General features: G+C 48.3%; 1 protein-coding gene across 3 annotated transcripts in view; it reads left to right on the forward strand.

The window, feature by feature from the left end:
* Positions 1 to 17863, forward strand: part of LOC109909154 (protein turtle homolog B) — a 105084-nt gene that overhangs the window by 20658 nt on the left and 66563 nt on the right. The gene's annotated exons all lie outside the window — the stretch shown is intronic.

Below are 17863 nucleotides of genomic sequence, written 5' to 3' on the forward strand. Positions count from 1 at the left end.
AGAGAGAGAGAAGAGACAAGAAGAAGAGAGGGTAGAGACAGAGAGAGAGAGGGTAGAGACACAGAAAGAGAGGGTAGAGACAGAGAGAGAGGGTAGAGACACAGAGAGAGAGAGAGAGGGTAGAGACAGAGAGAGAGAGAGAGGGTAGAGACACAGAGAGAGAGAGGGTAGAGACAGAGAGGTTAGAGGTTGGAGACAGAGAGAGAGGTTAGAAACACAGAGAGAGAGGGTAGCGAGAGAGAGGGTAGAGACACAGAGAGAGAGGGTAGAGACAGAGAGAGAGGGTAGAGACAGAGAGAGAGGGTAGAGACAGAGAGAGAGGGTAGACAGAGAGAGGTAGAGACAGAGAGAGAGGGTAAGACAGAGAGAGAGGGTAGAGACAGAGAGAGAGAGGGTAGAGACGGAGAGAGAGAGGGTAGAGATGGAGAGAGAGAGAGAGAGGGTAGAGACACAGAGAGAGAGAGGGTAGAGACAGAGAGAGAGAGAGGGTAGAGACCAGAGAGGAGAGGGTAGAGACATATAGAGAGAAGGGTAGAGACAGAGAGGAGAGAGAGAGAGGGTAGAGACAGAGAGAGAGAAGAGACACCAAGAGAGAGAGGGTAGAGAAGAGAGAGAGAGGTAGAGCACAGAAAGAGAGGGTTGAGACAGAGAGAGAGGGTAGAGACAGAGAGAGAGAGGGTAGAGACAGAGAGAGAGAGGGTAGAGAGAGAGAGAGAGGGTAGAGAGAGGAGAGAGGGGTAGAGACAGAGAGAGAGGGTAGAGACAGAAAGAGAGGGTAGAGACACAGAGAGAGAGGGTAGAGACACAAGAGAGAGAGAGGGTAGAGACAGAGAGAGAGGGTAGAGACAGAGAGAGAGGGTAGAGACACAGAGAGAGAGATGGTAGAGACAGAGAGAGAGAGAGAGGGTAGAGACAGAGAGAGAGAGAGGGTAGAGACAGAGAGAAAGAGGGTGAGATAGAGAGAGAGGTTAGAGAGAGGGTAGAGACAGAGAGAGGGTAGAGAAGACAGAGAAGTTAGAGGTTAGAGACAGAGAGAGAGGTTAGAAACACAGAGAGAGAGGGTAGCGAGAGAGAGGGTAGAGACACAGAGAGAGAGGGTATAGACAGAGAGAGAGGGTAGAGACAGAGAGAGAGGGTAGAGACAGAGAGAGGGTAGAGACAGAGAGAGGGGGTAGAGACAGAGAGAGAGAGTAGAGACAGAGAGAGAGAGGGTAGAGACAGAGAGAGAGGGTAGAGACACAGAGAGAGAGAGGGTAGAGACAGAGAGAGAGAGAGGGTAGAGACACAGAGAGAGAGAGGGTGAGACAGAGAGAGAGAGGGTAGAGACACAGAGAGAGAGGGTAGAGACAGAGAGAGAGGGTAGAGACAGAGAGAGAGAGGGTAGAGACAGAGAGAGAGAGGGTAGAGACACAGAGAGAAGAGGGTAGAGTCAGAGAGAGAGAGGGTAGAGACATAGAGAGAGAGGGTAGAGAGAGGGTAGAGACAGAGAGAGGGTAGAGAAGAGAGAGAGAGAGGGTAGAGACAGAGAGGGTAGAACAGAGAAAGGGTAGAGACAGAGAGAGAGGGTAGAAGAGAGAGAAGAGGGTAGAGACAAGAGAGAGAGAGAGAGAGAGGGTAGAGACAGAGAGAGGTTAGAGACGAGAGAGAGGGTAGAGACAGAGAAAGAGGGTAGAGACAGAGAGAGAGGGTAGAGACAGAGAGAGAGGGTAGAGACAGAGAGAGAGGGTAGAGGACGGAAAGAGAGAGGGTAGAGACAGAGAGAGAGGGTAGAGACACAGAGAGAGAGAGGGTAGAGAAGAGAGGAGAGAGAGGGTAGAGACACAGAGAGAGAGAGGTAGAGACAGAGAGAGAGAGAGAGAGAGAGGTAGAGACAGAGAGAGAGAGGGTAGAGACATAGAGAGAGAGGTTAGAGAGAGGGTAGAGACAGAGAGAGGGTAGAGACAGAGAGAGAGAGGGTAGAGACAGAGAGAGAGAGAGAGAGAGAGAGAGAGGAGGGTAGAGACAGAGAGAGAAGAAGAGAAGAGAGAGAGAGGGTAGAGACAGAGAGAGAAGAGGTAGAGACACAGAGAGAGAGGGTAGAGACATAGAGAGAGAGGTTAGAGAGAGGGTAGAGACAGAGAGAGGGTAGAGGCAGAGATAGAGAGGGTAGAGACAGAGAGAGAGGGTAGAGACAGAGAGAGAGGGTAGAGACAGAGAGAGAGAGGGTAGAGACAGAGAGAGAGAGAGATGGTAGAGACAGAGAAGAGAGAGAGAGAGAGGTAGAGACAGAGAGAGAGAGAGGGTAGAGACGAGAAGAGAGAGAGGGTAGGACGAGTAGAAAGAGGGTAGAGACATAAGAGAGAGGTTAGAGAGAGGGTAGAGACAGAGAGAGGGTAGAGAAGACAGAGAGGTTAGAGGTTAGAGACAGAGAGAGAGGTTAGAAACACAGAGAGGGTAGAGACAGAGAGGGGGGGTAGAGACAGAGAGAGAGGGTAGAGACAGAGAGAGAGAGGGTAGAGACAGAGAGAGAGAGGGTAGAGACAGAGAGAGAGGGTAGAGACACAGAGAGAGGGGTGAAGACAGAGAGAGAGAGAGAGGGGTAGAGACACAACAGAGAGAGGGTAGAGACAGAGAGGTTAGAGGTTAGAGACAGAGAGAGAGGTTAGAAACACAGAGAGGAGGGGTAGCGAGAGAGAGGGTAGAGACACAGAGAGGAGGGTAGAGACAGAGAGAGAGGGTAGAGACAGAGAGAGAGGGTAGAGACGAGAGAGAGGGTAGAGACAGAGAGAGGGTAGAGACGAGAGAGAGGGTAGAGACAGAGAGAGAGGGGTAGAGCGGAGAGAGAGGGTAGAGATGGAGAGAGAGAGGGTGAGACAGAAAGAGAGGGTAGAGACACAGAGAGAGAGAGGGTAGAGAGAGAGAGAGAGAGAGAGAGAGAGAGGGTAGAGACACAGAGAGAGAGGGTAGACGAGAGAGAGAGATGGGTAGAGACAGAGAGAGAGAGGTAGAGACATAGAGAGAGAGGGTGAGACAGAGAGAGGAGAGAGGGTAGAGACACAGAGAGAGAAGAGACACAGAGAGAGAGAGGGTAGAGACAGAGAGAGAGGGTAGAGACAGAAAGAGAGGGTAGAGATAGAGAGAGAGGTAGAGAGAGGGTAAGACAGAGAGAGGGTAGAGGAGGATAGAGAGGGTAGAGACAGAGAGAGAGGGGTAGAGACAGAGAGAGAGGGTAGAGACAGAGAGAAGGGTAGAGACAGAGAGAGAGGGTAGAGACAGAGAGAGAGAGGGTAGAGCCAGAGAGAGATGGTAGAGACAGAGAGAGAGAGAGAGAGAGGGTAGAGACAGAGAGAGAGAGAGGGTAGAGACAGAGAGAAAGAGGGTAGAGACATAGAGAGAGAGGTTTAGGGAGAGGGTAGAGACAGAGAGAGGGTGAGAGACAGAGAGGTTAGAGACAGAGAGAGAGGTTAGAAACACAGAGAGAGAGGGTAGAGACACAGAGAGAGAGGGTAGAGACAGAGAGAGAGGGTAGAGACAGAGAGAGAGGGTAGAGACAGAGAGAGGGTAGAGACAGAGAGAGGGGGTAGAGACAGAGAGAGAGGGTAGAGACAGAGAGAGAGAGAGGGTAGAGACAGAGAGAGAGAGGGTAGAGACAGAGAGAGAGGGTAGAGACACAGAGAGAGAGGGTAGAGACAGAGAGAGAGAGAGAGGGTAGAGACACACAGACGAGAGGTAAGACAGAGAGAGAGAGAGAGAGTAGAACAGAGAGAGAGAGGGTAGAGATAGAGAGAGGGTTAGAGAGAGGGTAGAGACAGAGAGAGGGTAGAGAAGAGAGAGAGAGGGTAGAGATAAGAGAGAGGAGAGGAGAGAGAGAGAGAGAGAGAGAGAGGGTAGAGACAGAGAGAGAGAGGGTAGAGACACAGAGAGAGAGAGGGTAGAGAATGGAGAGGAGAGAGGGTAGAGACAGAGAGAGAGAGGGTAGAGACATAGAGAGAGAGGTAGAGAGAGGGTAGAGACAGAGAGAGGGTAGAGACAGAGAGAGAGGGTAGAGACAGAGACAGAGGGTAGAGACAGAGAGAGAGAGGGTAGAGACAGAGAGAGAGAGAGAGGGTAGAGACAGAGAGAGGTTAGACTAGAGACAGAGAGAAGAGAGAGAGAGAGAGAGAGAGAGAGAGAGGGTAGAGACCCGAGAGAGAGAGGGTAGAGACAGAGAGAGAGGGTAGAGACACAGAGAGAGAGGGTAGAGACAGAGAGAGAGAGGGTGAACAGAGAGAGAGAGGGGGTAGAGACAGAAGAGAGAGAGAGAGAGGGTAGAGCAGAGAGAGAGAGGTTAGAGACAGAGAGAGAGGGTAGAGAAGAGAGAGAGGGTAGAGACAGAGAGAGAGAGGGTAGAGACAGAGAGAGAGGGTAGAGACAGAGAGAGAGGGTAGAGACAGAGAGAGAGGGTAGAGACAGAGAGAGAGGGTAGAGACAGAGAGAGAGAGGGTAGAGAGAGAGAGAGAGGGGAGGACGAGAGAGAGAGAGAGAGAGAGGGTAGAGACCGAGAGAGAGGGTAGAGACAGAGAGAGAGGGTAGAGACAAGAGAGAGAGGGTAGAGACAACAGAGAGAGAGAGGGTAGAGACAGAGAGAGAGGGGGTAGAGCAGAGAGAGAGAGGGTAGAGACAGAGAGAGAGAGTAAGAGAGGGTAGAGACGAAGAGAGGGTAGAGACGAGAGAGGGTAGAGACAAGAGAGAGAGGGTAGAGAACAGAGAGAGAGAGGGTAGAGAAAGAGAGAGAGGGGGTAGAGACAGAGGAGAGAGGTAGAGACCCGGAGCGAGAGAGGGTAGAGAACAGAGATAGAGAGGGTAGAGACAGAGAGAGAGAGGGTAGAGACAGAGAGAGGGTAAGAGACATAGAGAGAGAGATAGAGAGAGGTTAGAGACCGAGAGAGAGGTTAGAGACAGCGAGAGAGAGGGTAGCGAGAGAGAGTAGAGACACAGAGAGAGAGCGTAGAGACAGAGGAGAGGGTAGAGACAAGAGAGAGGGTAGAGACAGAGAGAGGGTAGAGACAAAGAGAGGGTAGAGACAAAGAGAGGGTAGAGACAGAGAGAGAGGGTAGAGACAGAGAGAGAGGGTAGGAGCAGAGCGAGAGGGTAGAGACAGAAAGAGAGGGTGAGACAGAGAGAGGGTAGAGACAAGAGAGGTAAGACAAAGAGAGGGTAGAGACAGAGAGAGGGTAGAGACAGAGAGAGGGTAGAGACAGAGAGGGTAGAGAGAGAGAGCGAGAGAGAGAGGTAGAGACAGAGAGAGAGGGTAGACACNGGTATAGAGAGAGAGAGAGGTGTAGAGACAGAGAGAGAGGTAGAGACAGAAAGAGAGGTAGAGACACAGAGAGAGAGGGTAGAGACACAAGAGGAGAGAGGGTAGATACAGAGAAGAGGTTAGAGACAGAGAGAGAGGGTAGAGACACAAGAGAGAGAGATGGTAGAGACAGAGAGAGAGAGAGAGGGTAGAGACAGAGAGAGAGAGAGGTTAGAGACAGAGAGAAAGAGGGTAGAGACATATAGAGAGTAGGTTAGAGAAGGGTAGATACAGAGAGAGGGTAGAGAAGACAGAGAAGTTAGAGTTTAGAGACAGAGAGAGAGTTAGAAACACAGAGAGAGAGGGGTGCTAGAGAGAGGGTAGAGACAAGAGAGAGAGGGTAGAGACAGAGAGAGAGGTTAGAGACAGAGAGAGAGGGTAGAGACATAGAGAGGGTAGAGACAGAGAGAGGGTAGAGACAGAGAGAGAGAGTAGAGACAGAGAGAGAGATGGTAGAACAAGAGAGAGGGTAGAGACACAGAGAGAAGAGAGGGTAGAGACAGAGAGAGAGAGAGGTTAGATACACAGAGAGAGAGAGGGTGAGACAGCAAGAGAGAGGTAGAGACACAGAGAGAGAGGTTAGAGACACACGAGAGAGGAGTGGGTAGAGACAGAGAGAGAGAGGGGTAGAGACAGAGAGAGAGAGGTTAGAGACACACAGAGAGAGAGGTAGAGTCAGAGAGAGAGAGGGTAGAGACATAGAGAGAGAGGGTAGAGAGGGTAGAGACAGAGAGAGGGTAGAGACAGAGAGAGAGAGGGTAGAGACAGAGAGGGTAGAGACAGAGAAAGGGTAGAGACAGAGAGAGAGGGTAGAGACAGAGAGAGAGAGGGTAGAGACAGAGAGAGAGAGAGAGAGAGGGTAGAGACAGAGAGAGGTTAGAGACAGAGAGAGAGGGTAGAGACAGAGAGAGGGTAGAGACAGAGAGAGAGGGTAGAGACAGAGAGAGAGGGTAGAGACAGAAGAGAGAAGGGTAGAGACGGAAGAGAGAGGTAGAGACAGAGAGAGAGGGTAGAGACACAGAGAGAGAGGAGGGTAGAGACAGAGAGAGAGAGAGAGAGGGTAGAGACACAGAGAGAGAAGGTAGAGACAGAGAGAGAGAGAGAGAGAGAGGGTAGAGACAGAGAGAGCGAGTAGAGACATAGAGAGAGAGTTAGAGATAGGGTAGAGACAAGAGAGGTTAGAGACAGAGAGAGAGAGGGTAGAGACAGAGATAGAGAGAGAGAGATAGAGAGAGGGTAGAGACAAGAGAGAGAAGATACACATAGAGAGAGAGGTAGAGAAAGAGAGAGAGAGGGTAGACCAGAGAGAGAGGGTAGAGACATAGAGAGAGAGGTTAGAGAGAGGGTAGAGACAGAGAGAGGTATAGGCAGAGATAGAGGGTAAGACAGAGAGAGAGGGTAGAGACAGAGAGAGAGGTAGAGACAGAGAGAGAGAGGTAGAGACGAGAGAGGAGAGAGATGGTAGAGACAGAGAGAGAGAGAGAGAGAGAGGGTAGAGACAAGAGAGAGAGAGGGTAGAGACAAGAGAGAAGAGAGGGTAGAGACAGAAGAGAAGAGGGTAAGACATAGAGAAGAGAGGTTAGAGAGAGGGTAGAGACAGAGAGAGGGTAGAGAAGACAGAGAGGTTAGAGGTTAGAGACAGAGAGAGAGGTTAGAAACACAGAGAGGGTAGAGACAGAGAGGGGGGGTAGAGACAGAGAGAGAGGGTAGAGAGAGAGAGAGAGAGGGTAGAGACAGAGAGAGAGAGGGTAGAGACAGAGAGAGAGGGTAGAGACACAGAGAGAGAGAGGGTAGAGACAGAGAGAGAGAGAGAGGGTAGAGACACAGAGAGAGAGAGGGTAGAGACAGAGAGGTTAGAGGTTAGAGACAGAGAGAGAGGTTAGAAACACAGAGAGAGAGGGTAGCGAGAGAGAGGGTAGAGACACAGAGAGAGAGGGTAGAGACAGAGAGAGAGGGTAGAGACAGAGAGAGAGGTAGAGACAGAGAGGAGGGTAGAGACAGAGAGAGAGGGTAGAGACAGAGAGAGAGGGTATGACAGAGAGAAGAGGGGTAGAGACGGAGAGAAGAGGGTAGAGATGGAGAGAGAGAGGTAGAGACAGAAAGAGAGGGTAGAGCACCAGAGAGAGAGAGGGTAAGAGAGAAGAGAGAGAGAGAAGAGAGAGGTAGAGACACAGAGAGAGAGAGGGTAGAGACAAGAGAGAGAGAGAGGGTAGAGACAGAGAGAGAGAGGGTAGAGACATAGAGAGAGAGGGTAGAGACAGAGAGAGAGAGAGAGGGTAGAGACAGAGAGAGAGAAGAGACACAGAGAGAGAGAGGGTAGAGACAGAGAGAGAGAGGGTAGAGACACAGAAAGAGAGGGTAGAGACATAGAGAGAGAGGTTAGAGAGAGGGTAGAGACAGAGAGAGGGTAGAGGCAGAGATAGAGAGGGTAGAGACAGAGAGAGAGGGTAGAGACAGAGAGAGAGGGTAGAACAGAAGAGAGGGTAAGACAGAGAGAGAGGGTAGAGACAGAGAGAGAGAGGGTAGAGACAGAGAGAGAGATGGTAGAGACAGAGAGAGAGAGAGAGAGAGAGGGTAGAGACAGAGAGAGAGAGAGGGTAGAGACAGAGAGAAAGAGGGTAGAGACATAGAGAGAGAGGTTAGAGAGAGGGTAGAGACAGAGAGAGGGTAGAGAAGACAGAGAGGTTAGAGACAGAGAGAGAGGTTAGAAACACAGAGAGAGAGGGTAGAGACACAGAGAGAGAGGGTAGAGACAGAGAGAGAGGGTAGAGACAGAGAGAGAGGGTAGAGACAGAGAGAGGGTAGAGACAGAGAGAGGGGTAGAGACAGAGAGAGAGGGTAGAGACAGAGAGAGAGAGAGGGTAGAGACAGAGAGAGAGAGGGTAGAGACAGAGAGAGAGGGTAGAGACACAGAGAGAGAGAGGGTAGAGACAGAGAGAGAGAGAGAGGGTAGAGACCACAGAGAAGAGGGTAGAGACAGAGAGAGGAGAGAGAGTAGAGACAGAGAGAGAGAGGTAGAGACATAGAGAGAGAGGTTAGAGAGAGGGTAGAGACAGAGAGAGGGTAGAGACAGAGAGAGAGAGGGTAGATAGAGATAGAGAGAGAGAGAGAGAGAGAGAGAGAGAGAGAGAGAGAGAGAGAGGAGAGACAGAGAGAGAGAGGGTAGAGACACAGAGAGAGAGAGGGTAGAGACAGAGAGAGAGAGGGTAGAGACAGAGAGAGAGGGTAGAGACATAGAGAGAGAGGGTAGAGAGAGGGTAGAGACAGAGAGAGGGTAGAGACAGAGAGAGAGGGTAGAGACAGAGACAGAGGGTAGAGACAGAGAGAGAGAGGGTAGAGACAGAGAGAGAAGAGAGAGGGTAGAGACAGAGAGAGGTTAGAGGACAGAGAGAGAGAGAGAGAGAGAGAGAGAGAGAGAGAGGGTAGAGACCGAGAGAGAGGGTAGAGACAGAGAGAGAGGGTAGAGACACAGAGAGAGAGGGTAGAGACAGAGAGAGAGGGTAGAGACAGAGAGAGAGAGAGGGTAGAGAAGAGAGAGAGAGAGAGAGGGTAGAGACAGAGAGAGAGGTTAGAGACAGAGAGAGGGTAGAGACAGGAGAGAGAGGGTAGAGACAGAGAGGAGAGGGAGAGACAGAGAGACGAGGGTAGAGACAGAGAGAGAGGTAGAGACAGAGAGAGAGGGTAGAGACAGAGAGAGAGGGTAGAGACAGAGAGAGAGAGGGTTAGAGACAGAGAGAGAGAGGGTAGAGACAGAGAGAGAGAGAGAGAGAGGGTAGAGACCGAGAGATGAGGGTAGAGACAGAGAGAGAGGGTAGAGACACAGAGAGAGAGGGTAGAGACAACAGAGAGAGAGAGGGTAGAGACAGAGAGAGGAGGGGGTTAGAGCCAGAGAGAGAGAGGGTAGAGACAGAGAGAGAGAGAGAGAGAGAGAGGGTAGAGACCGAGAGAGAGGGTAGAGACAGAGAGAGAGGGTAGAGACAAGAGAGGAGAGGGTAGAGACACCAGAGAGAGAGAGGGTTAGAGACAGAGAGAGAGGGGGTAGAGACAGAGAGAGAGAGGGTGAGAGACACAGAGCGAGAGAGGGTAGAGACACAGAGAGAGAGAGGGTAGAGACAGAGAGAGAGAGGGTAGAGACAGAGAGAGGGTAGAGACATAGAGAGAGAGGATAGAGAGAGGTTAGAGACAGAGAGAGAGGTTAGAGACACAGAGAGAGAGGTAGCGAGAGAGAGGGTAGAGACACAGAGAGAGAGCGTAGAGACAGAGAGAGAGGGTAGAGACAAAGAGAGAGGGTAGAGACAGAGAGAGGGTAGAGACAAAGAGAGGGTAGAGACAAAGAGAGGGTAGAGACAGAGAGAGAGGGTAGAGACAGAGAGAGAGGGTAGAGACAGAGCGAGAGGGTAGAGACAAAGAGAGAGGGTAGAGACAGAGAGAGGGTAGAGACAAAGAGAGGGTAGAGACAAAGAGAGGGTAGAGACAGAGAGAGGGTAGAGACAGAGAGAGGGTAGAGACAGAGAGGGTAGAGAGAGAGAGCGAGAGAGAGAGGGTAGAGACAGAGAGAGAGGGTAGACACAGAGAGAGAAATTAAAGAGACATTTATTGAGCAGATTCCATCACTCACACTTATTCTTGAGGGCAGTGCAATTTCTTTGATTTATCGATGTTGAATAAACATAATTTTCCATAACCAACTGCAATTAGACAAGACATATGGAAGTGCTAATAAGCATGCTTCTTGATGTAAATCATCAAGGTTATTATGACTGAAGAATATACTACTTGTTTAAAAAAGGAAGGAAGTTGAGTCTATGTGACTCGATCCGTGTTAGCATGGGGGAAATGTCAGTGACTTACAACCACCCTCCGTATATCCTGATTTCCTGTAAGTGGCACCTCTGGCAGTGCTTCACAGTGTTGAGCTGGCCTTTGGGCCTCTGGTAGTGCTTCACAGTGTTGAGCTGGCCTTTGGGCCTCTGGCAGTGCTTCACAGTGTTGAGCTGGCCTTTGGGCCTCTGGCAGTGCTTCACAGTGTTGAGCTGGCCTTTGGGCCTCTGGCAGTGCTTCACAGCTGGCCTTTGGGCCTCTGGCAGTGCTTCACAGTGTTGAGCTGGCCTTTGGGCCTCTGGCACGCCTGGCCCGTTTCACACCCCCTCTCTGTGCCCAGTGCCCAGACAAAAGCAGGTGTCAGCTCATTGTTGAGTGAGGGCTGGGGCCCTTCCTTAATTTGTCTGTGCTTGTCTGAGGGGGGCATGAGAGACTGACTAGGCTGGGCTGGCTCACACCACTGGGCTGTCAGGCTAAATATGTGTTTTAAAAGGTATATGACACCCAGATCTCTGTCTGTCAGATGAATGCCACTGGTGTTTCAGAGATAGTAGGCAGCTCGCCTGCGGTGGCATGGCCTCTTGTCTGTGTTGTGTAGTAGTGGGCAGCCTGTGTATGAGGTAGTGTTCATGAGGCTGCTTTTCATGTAGGGGAGTGTGCTGTGCTCAATAGCATATGTTGAGCATAGAAGGAAGGGCCCACTAGCTGGTATTGAGTTGAAGGTAAAGTAAATAAAATCAAATAAAATCAAATTGTATTTGTCACATACACATGGTTAGCAGATGTTAATGCGAGTGTAGCGAAATGCTTGTGCTTCTAGTTCTGACAATGCAGTAATAACCAACGAGTAATCTAGCTAACAATTCCAAAACTACTACCTTATACACACAAGTGTAAAGGGATAAAGAATATGTACATAAAGATATATGAATGAGTGATGGTACAGAGCAGCATAGGCAAGATTCAGTAGATGGTATCGAGTACAGTATATACATATGAGATGAGTATGTAAACAAAGTGGCATAGTTTAAAGTGGCTAGTGATACATGTATTACATAAAGATGCAGTCGATGATATAGAGTACAGTATCTACGTATACATATGAGATAAATAATGTAGGATATGTAAACATTATATTAAGTAGCATTGTTTAAAGTGGCTAGTGATATATTTTACATCACTTCCCATTATTAAAGTGGCTGGAGTTGAGTCAGTGTGTTGGCAGCAGCCACTCAATGTTAGTGGTGGCTGTTTAACAGTCTGATGGCCTTGAGATAGAAGCTGTTTTTCAGTCTCTCGGTCCCAGCTTTGATGCACCTGTACTGACCTCGCCTTCTGGATGATACCGGGGTGAACAGGCAGTGGCTCGGGTGGTTGTTGTCGTTGATGATCTTTATGGCCTTGAGTGACACCGGGTGGTGTAGGTGTCCTGGAGTGGTGTTTTTTCCCCCGGTGATGCGTTGTGCAGACCTCACTGCCCTCTGGAGAGCCTTACGGTTGTGGGCGGAGCAGTTGCCGTACCAGGCGGTGATACAGCCCGACAGGATGCTCTCGATTGTGCATCTGTAGAAGTTTGTGAGTGCTTTTGGTGACAAGCCGAATTTCTTCAGCCTCCTGAGGTTGAAGAGGCGCTGCTGCGCCTTCTTCACGATGCTGTCTGTGTGGGTGGACCAATTCAGTTTGTCTGTGATGTGTACGCCGAGGAACTTGAAACTTACTACCCTTTCCACAACTGTTCCATCGATGTGGATAGGCGGGTGTTCCCTCTGCTGTTTCCTGAAGTCCACAATCATCTCCTTAGTTTTGTTGACGTTGAGTGTGAGGTTATTTTCCTGACACCACACTCTGAGGGCCCTCACCTCCTCCCTGTAGGCCGTCTCGTCGTTGTTGGTAATCAAGCCTACCACTGTTGTGTCGTCCGCAAACTTGATGATTGAGTTGGAGGCGTGCGTGGCCACGCGTTTAGCTCAGTTACCTTAGCTTTCTTGGGAACAGGAACAATGGTGGCCCTCTTGAAGCATGTGGGAACAGCAGACTGGAATAGGGATCGATTGAATATGTCCGTAAACACACCAGCCAGCTGGTCTGCGCATGCTCTGAGGGCGCGACTGGGGATGCCGTCTGGGCCTGCAGCCTTGCGAGGGTTAACACATTTAAATATTTTACTCACCTCGGCTGCAGTGAAGGAGAGTCTGCATGTTTTGGTTGTGGGCCGTGTCAGTGGCACTGTATTGTCCTCAAAGCGGGCAAAAAAGTTATTTAGTCTGCCTGGGAGCAAGGCATCCTGGTCCGTGACTGGGCTGGTTTTCTTTTTGTAATCCGTGATTGACTGTAGACCCTGCCACATACCTCTTGTGTCTGAGCCGTTGAATTGCGATTCTACTTTGTCTCTATACTGACGCTTAGCTTGTTTGATTGCCTTGCGGAGGGAAGAGCTACACTGTTTGTATTCGGTCATGTTTCCGGTAACCTTGCCCTGATTAAAAGCAGTGGTTCGCGCTTTCAGTTTCACGCGAATGCTGCCATCAATCCACGGTTTCTGGTTCGGGAATGTTTTAATCGTTGCTATGGGAACGTCATCTTCAACGCACGTTCTAATGAACTCGCTCACCGAATCAGCGTATTCGTCAATGTTGTTGTCTGACGCAATACAAAACATATCCCAGTCCACGTGATGGAAGCAGTCTTGGAGCGTGGAATCAGATTGGTCGGACCAGCGTTGAACAGACCTCAGCGTGAGAGCTTCGTGTTTTAGCTTCTGTCTGTAGGCAGGGAGCAACAAAATGGAGTCGTGGTCAGCTTTTCCGAAAGGAGTGCGGGGGAGGGCCTTATATGCATCGCGGAAGTTAGAATAGCAATGATCCAAGGTTTTACCAGCCCTGGTTGCGCAATCGATATGCTGATACAATTTAGGGAGTCTTGTTTTCAGATTAGCCTTGTTAAAATCCCCAGCTACAATGAATGCAGCCTCAGGATATATGGATTCCAGTTTGCAAAGAGTCAAATAAAGTTTGTTCAGAGCCATCAGTGTGTCTGCTTGGGGGGGGATATATACGGCTGTGATTATAATCCAAGAGAATTCCCTTGGTAGATAATGCGGTCGACATTTCATTGTGAGGAATTCTAAATCAGGTGAACAGAAGGACTTGAGTTCCTGTATGTTGTTGTGACCACACAACGTCTCGTTAACCATAAAGCATACGCCCCCGCCCCTCTTCTTACCGGAAAGATGTTTGTTTCTGTCGGCGCGATGCGTGGAGAAACCAGCTGGCTGCACCGACTCCGATAGCGTCTCTCGAGTGAGCCATGTTTCCGTGAAGCAAAGAACGTTACAGTCCCTGATGTCCCTCTGGAATGCTACCCTTGCTCGGATTTCATCAACCTTGTTGTCAAGAGACTGGACATTGGCGAGTAGTATGCTAGGGAGTGGCGCGCGATGTGCCCGTCTCCGGAGCCTGACCAGAAGACCGCTTCGTTTGCCTCTTTTACGGCGTCGTTGTTTTGGGTCGCAGGCTGGGATCCATTCCGTTGTCCTGGGTGAAAGGCAGAACACAGGATCCGCTCTGGGAAAGTATAGGATTTCTAAACTGCATAATGTGTTCCCTGTCATGAAGGGTATTTTTTAAATCATAATGTAGAGAGAGAGAGGCTGCGATGATTCCAGCTTAGGGCTGATTCCAGTTTAGGGCTGATTCCAGTTTAGGGCTGATTCCAGTTTAGGGCTGATTCCAGCTTAGGGCTGATTCCAGTTTAGGGCTGATTCCAGTTTAGGGCTGATTCCAGCTTAGGGCTGATTCCAGTTTAGGGCTGATTCCAGTTTAGGGCTGATTCCAGCTTAGGGCTGATTCCAGTTTAGGGCTGATTCCAGCTTAGGGTTGCAAAATTCCCAGAATTTTCTATAAATTCCCTTGTTTTCCAGAAATCCAGGTTGAAGAATTCTGGAATTCCTACTTATTCCCTCCTGATTCCGGGGAATCCTACAACCGGGATTTCGGTAAAACCAGGGAACCTATTGAATGTTCCTGGAAGTTTGCAGCCTTATTCCTGATAATAAGAAAGAGCATTTCTTCCCTCTGTTGTCATCACTTTTACGTATAGATGTTATCAGTACTCAGTTAGAGATTTTGGAGAGGTTGATAAGTAACCTACTTGACATACAGGTAACTGCCAAAATAATGGAAACACTTGAGTAAATGAGGGATACAAAGTATATTGAAAGTGGGTGCTTCCACACAGGTGTGGGTCCTGAGATAATTAAGCAATTAACATCCCATCATTCTTAGGGTCATGTATAAAAATGGTGGGCAGACCATTATTTTGGCAACCATAGCTATGCCCCCCCCATAGGATGACATCCACGGGGCACAAGTGGTAACTGAATGGTTTGATGTACATGAAAACAATGTGAACCATATGCCATGGCCATCTCAGTCACCATATCTCAACCCAATTAAACACTTATGGGAGATTCTGGAGTGGAGCCTGATGTTTTCCAACACCGTCATCAAAACACGAAATAATGGAATTTTTGTGGAAGAATGGCGTCGCATCCCTCCAATAGAGTTCCAGACACTTGTAGAATCTATGCCATGGTGTCAGCTCATTGTTGAAGCTTTTCTGGCTCGTGGTGCCCAACACCCTATTAAAACACTTTATGTAGGTGTTTCCTTTATTTTGTCAGTTACCTATATGTGCTTATTGTTAATCTTTGTTCAGGTCTCCCTCTCTGTGAAGAGTGGTTAAAGGTTCATTCATTTTCCAGTGATGTTAGACTTCTCCTTTATTCAACTACAATACCACTCTGTGGTGCCCAGGATCCTGCATGATCAAATACATAATGTTACCATTTATAAAGGTGATGATTAAGTCTCTCCTCTCCCATTTGCTCTGTCACCGTCTGTCTTTCCTGCCTTCCGCCTCACCCTGCATCACTATCACTGTAATGTATTCCTCTCGATTGCAGTCTGTGTTTGTCTTTTCATATGGTTTATGTTTTTGTATTAGTGCCACAAATCCAGATTTCTTTAGGAAAGCTATTTATAGGGCAGCTATTACAATGTTTGTTTGATAAGTAGCTCAACGAGGATAGGATTGGCTTTTGTACTTGTATGTCACACTTTGATGTTAGGTTGTCAGTGTGTTCTGGGATGACTTATATTCAACACCAGTATTTTTACTGAGGCTGACTGTCTGGTAGTACTACGCTGAGCTTGGGTTTGACAGACTCCATGTGGCGCCAGTGGGTGTAACTGAGAGTGAGTCACACAGCTTCTGGTCAGTCTATGACGTTGGTTCACTCATATCATTGTCTCACACTGCCTGTGTAGGAGGTGGTCATCTGTCATTAATGTATGTGTCCCTGTATGTAAGTGTCCATGTTAGCTATCCATGCTGTTTCTCTGTGTGCAGCCTAGGCACTCCTATCCATGTGTCCTGACTACACTCATTGCATTGCACCTCATTGCCACACACACACACACACACACACTGTTCTCTGATGTGACCTTCAGCACATGCAGGCTGGCATTCAATTACCACCCTGTCAGTGGCCCATCCAGCCCAGTCGCTGCACGTCCTTGAGATTCATTCTCTACTCTAGTCTATATTCCATTACATCCAGGACATTGTGTGTTCTGTCCAGTTTAATCTGTGCTCATATCCTTGCATCACATACACCATAACCATGTGTGTGCTTGTACTGAAGTGCTTGTAGTGTCATATTCTCCTTTGCTCAATACCTGATTTCATGTCACAGATTATTGTGAATTAGACATTTGTGACAGGCACACAATTTTCTTCTTTATAATCCAGTACACAATTTTCTTCATAATTCCAATTTATTGTGGCTAACTTTAGATAGGTGGCTAACGTTAGCTAGGCTAGGGGTTAAGGTTAGGATTAGTGGTTAAGGTTAGCGTTAGGGGTTAAGGTTAAGGTTAGTGTTAGGTAACATGCTAGCTAAGTAGTTAAAGGGTTAGCTAACATGCTATCTAAGTAGTAAAAAAAATTGTAAGTAGTTACAAAGTGGATAAAATGTTGTCCATCATGTGATTTGAAAACGCACCGTTTGGGTTGCTAGACATTCACGTTATGCGCCCACCCATCCTCCCCAAACAAACCTCCCTCCTATCGTTTCTGTCTTAAGTAACCTACTGCCTTTATCTGTGATTAAAATGCACTGTATACTGTATAATGTGGTGGACACAAAATGTTTTACTTTTTGTGTGTCATGAATTTCCCAAGTAATTGGTGTCTATTTCAGGATAATTTGTGATAGTGGGTTGTAGTGCTGTAGCACTGCCAGGATCCAAAGCACTTCTGTTCCCCATCCACTCCCTTGTAATGTTTTGATGGTAGATTTGTCACAGATTGAGTCAGTGTCAGGAAGATGATTTAGGCATCCTGGGGTGACATGAAAACCCCACGTCTCCAAATGTAGTACATTTATTATTTAGATTTATTCAGATTTTATATGATCTCTTATCACATTGGACTTCGATAATGTCAAAATATTTCACAGCTATTGTTCTAGCTGCATAATTACAGCCCAAAGTGCCTGGAGAGTCCACACACGCAAATCTGTGATCATTATTGCAAGTACAGTAAAGGGTACTTTTCATGCAAGTGCCATTATCGTTGCTGCGGCTCAAATAGGCTGGTTGAAATCTCCAGCGGATTTAACTCCTAACTGTCCCCGATGTTCTACTGTGAACATTCATGTTCTGCTCTGGACAGATGCTGATTGACTCGGAACAGATTCATTTGATTGATTAAGTGAGCTGCAAAAGAAGTAGGCTGCTTGCAGTGAGTAACTGGCTTTAGTATTGGTAGTGAACATGCCTATTTAACTGGTGCCAAATAATCTGGAATTATTCTCCTGCATTGTGCTCTGGGACATGGACTGCCTCTGATTTAGCTAATTTACCTGCAAATGCAGACAGCAGCATAGTTTACTGGATAAAGTCGTCCCTTAGGGAATTCATTATGAGCAGGATCAGCACTACTGTTACTTGTATTTAGGAGTTAGGATACTTGTACAGATGAGGTAGTTGCTGAATTATATATTTTCCAAGATGGCGTAGCAGTCGGACATGTATTTGTCTTGTCCCGTCTTGTCCTGTGTACATATTAGTTTTCCTCGTTTTCCCCCTGTATATATTTAGTGTATATTTTACTCTCACTTTCCATCTACGAACTGAATATACTTTCCTGCAACCAGCCTCACCCAATGTGGTACGGATCTGCTATTTTTATACTTTAGAATCGGAACCCCCATCAGAAGCTAGCCAGCTACTAGCTACTAGCTAGTAGTCAGTTAGCCACTGCTAGCGGTCTTCACCGTTAACTCGGACATCAACCAGCTTCAGCTCGGGCCATACCTGCCAGTCTGCACAGCACGATAACAACCCAGAGCATATCGGACTGCTTTTTCTCTACCTCATCACCAGATTCCTGCCACAAGCCCTGATCCATTATACTGGATCATCGCAGCTAGCTAGCTGCATTCGAGTGGCTACTGTTGGCCAACGCCTTTGTCCCGAAGCAAGCACCAGTTAGCCTTGAGCTAGCCTCGAGCTAGGCCCATCTTTGGTCTAGCCGAAGAGGTCTACCAGCTAATTCTTGGGCTACAATAACTATTTTGCCAATTGGCCTGGACCCTTTATTGCCAACACGGAGCCCTGCCGATCCATCACGACTGGTCTGCCGACGTAATTGTCAGAGGTG

The sequence above is a fragment of the Oncorhynchus kisutch genome, linkage group LG18, assembly GCF_002021735.2.
Source record: "Oncorhynchus kisutch isolate 150728-3 linkage group LG18, Okis_V2, whole genome shotgun sequence".
NCBI lineage: Eukaryota > Metazoa > Chordata > Actinopteri > Salmoniformes > Salmonidae > Oncorhynchus > Oncorhynchus kisutch.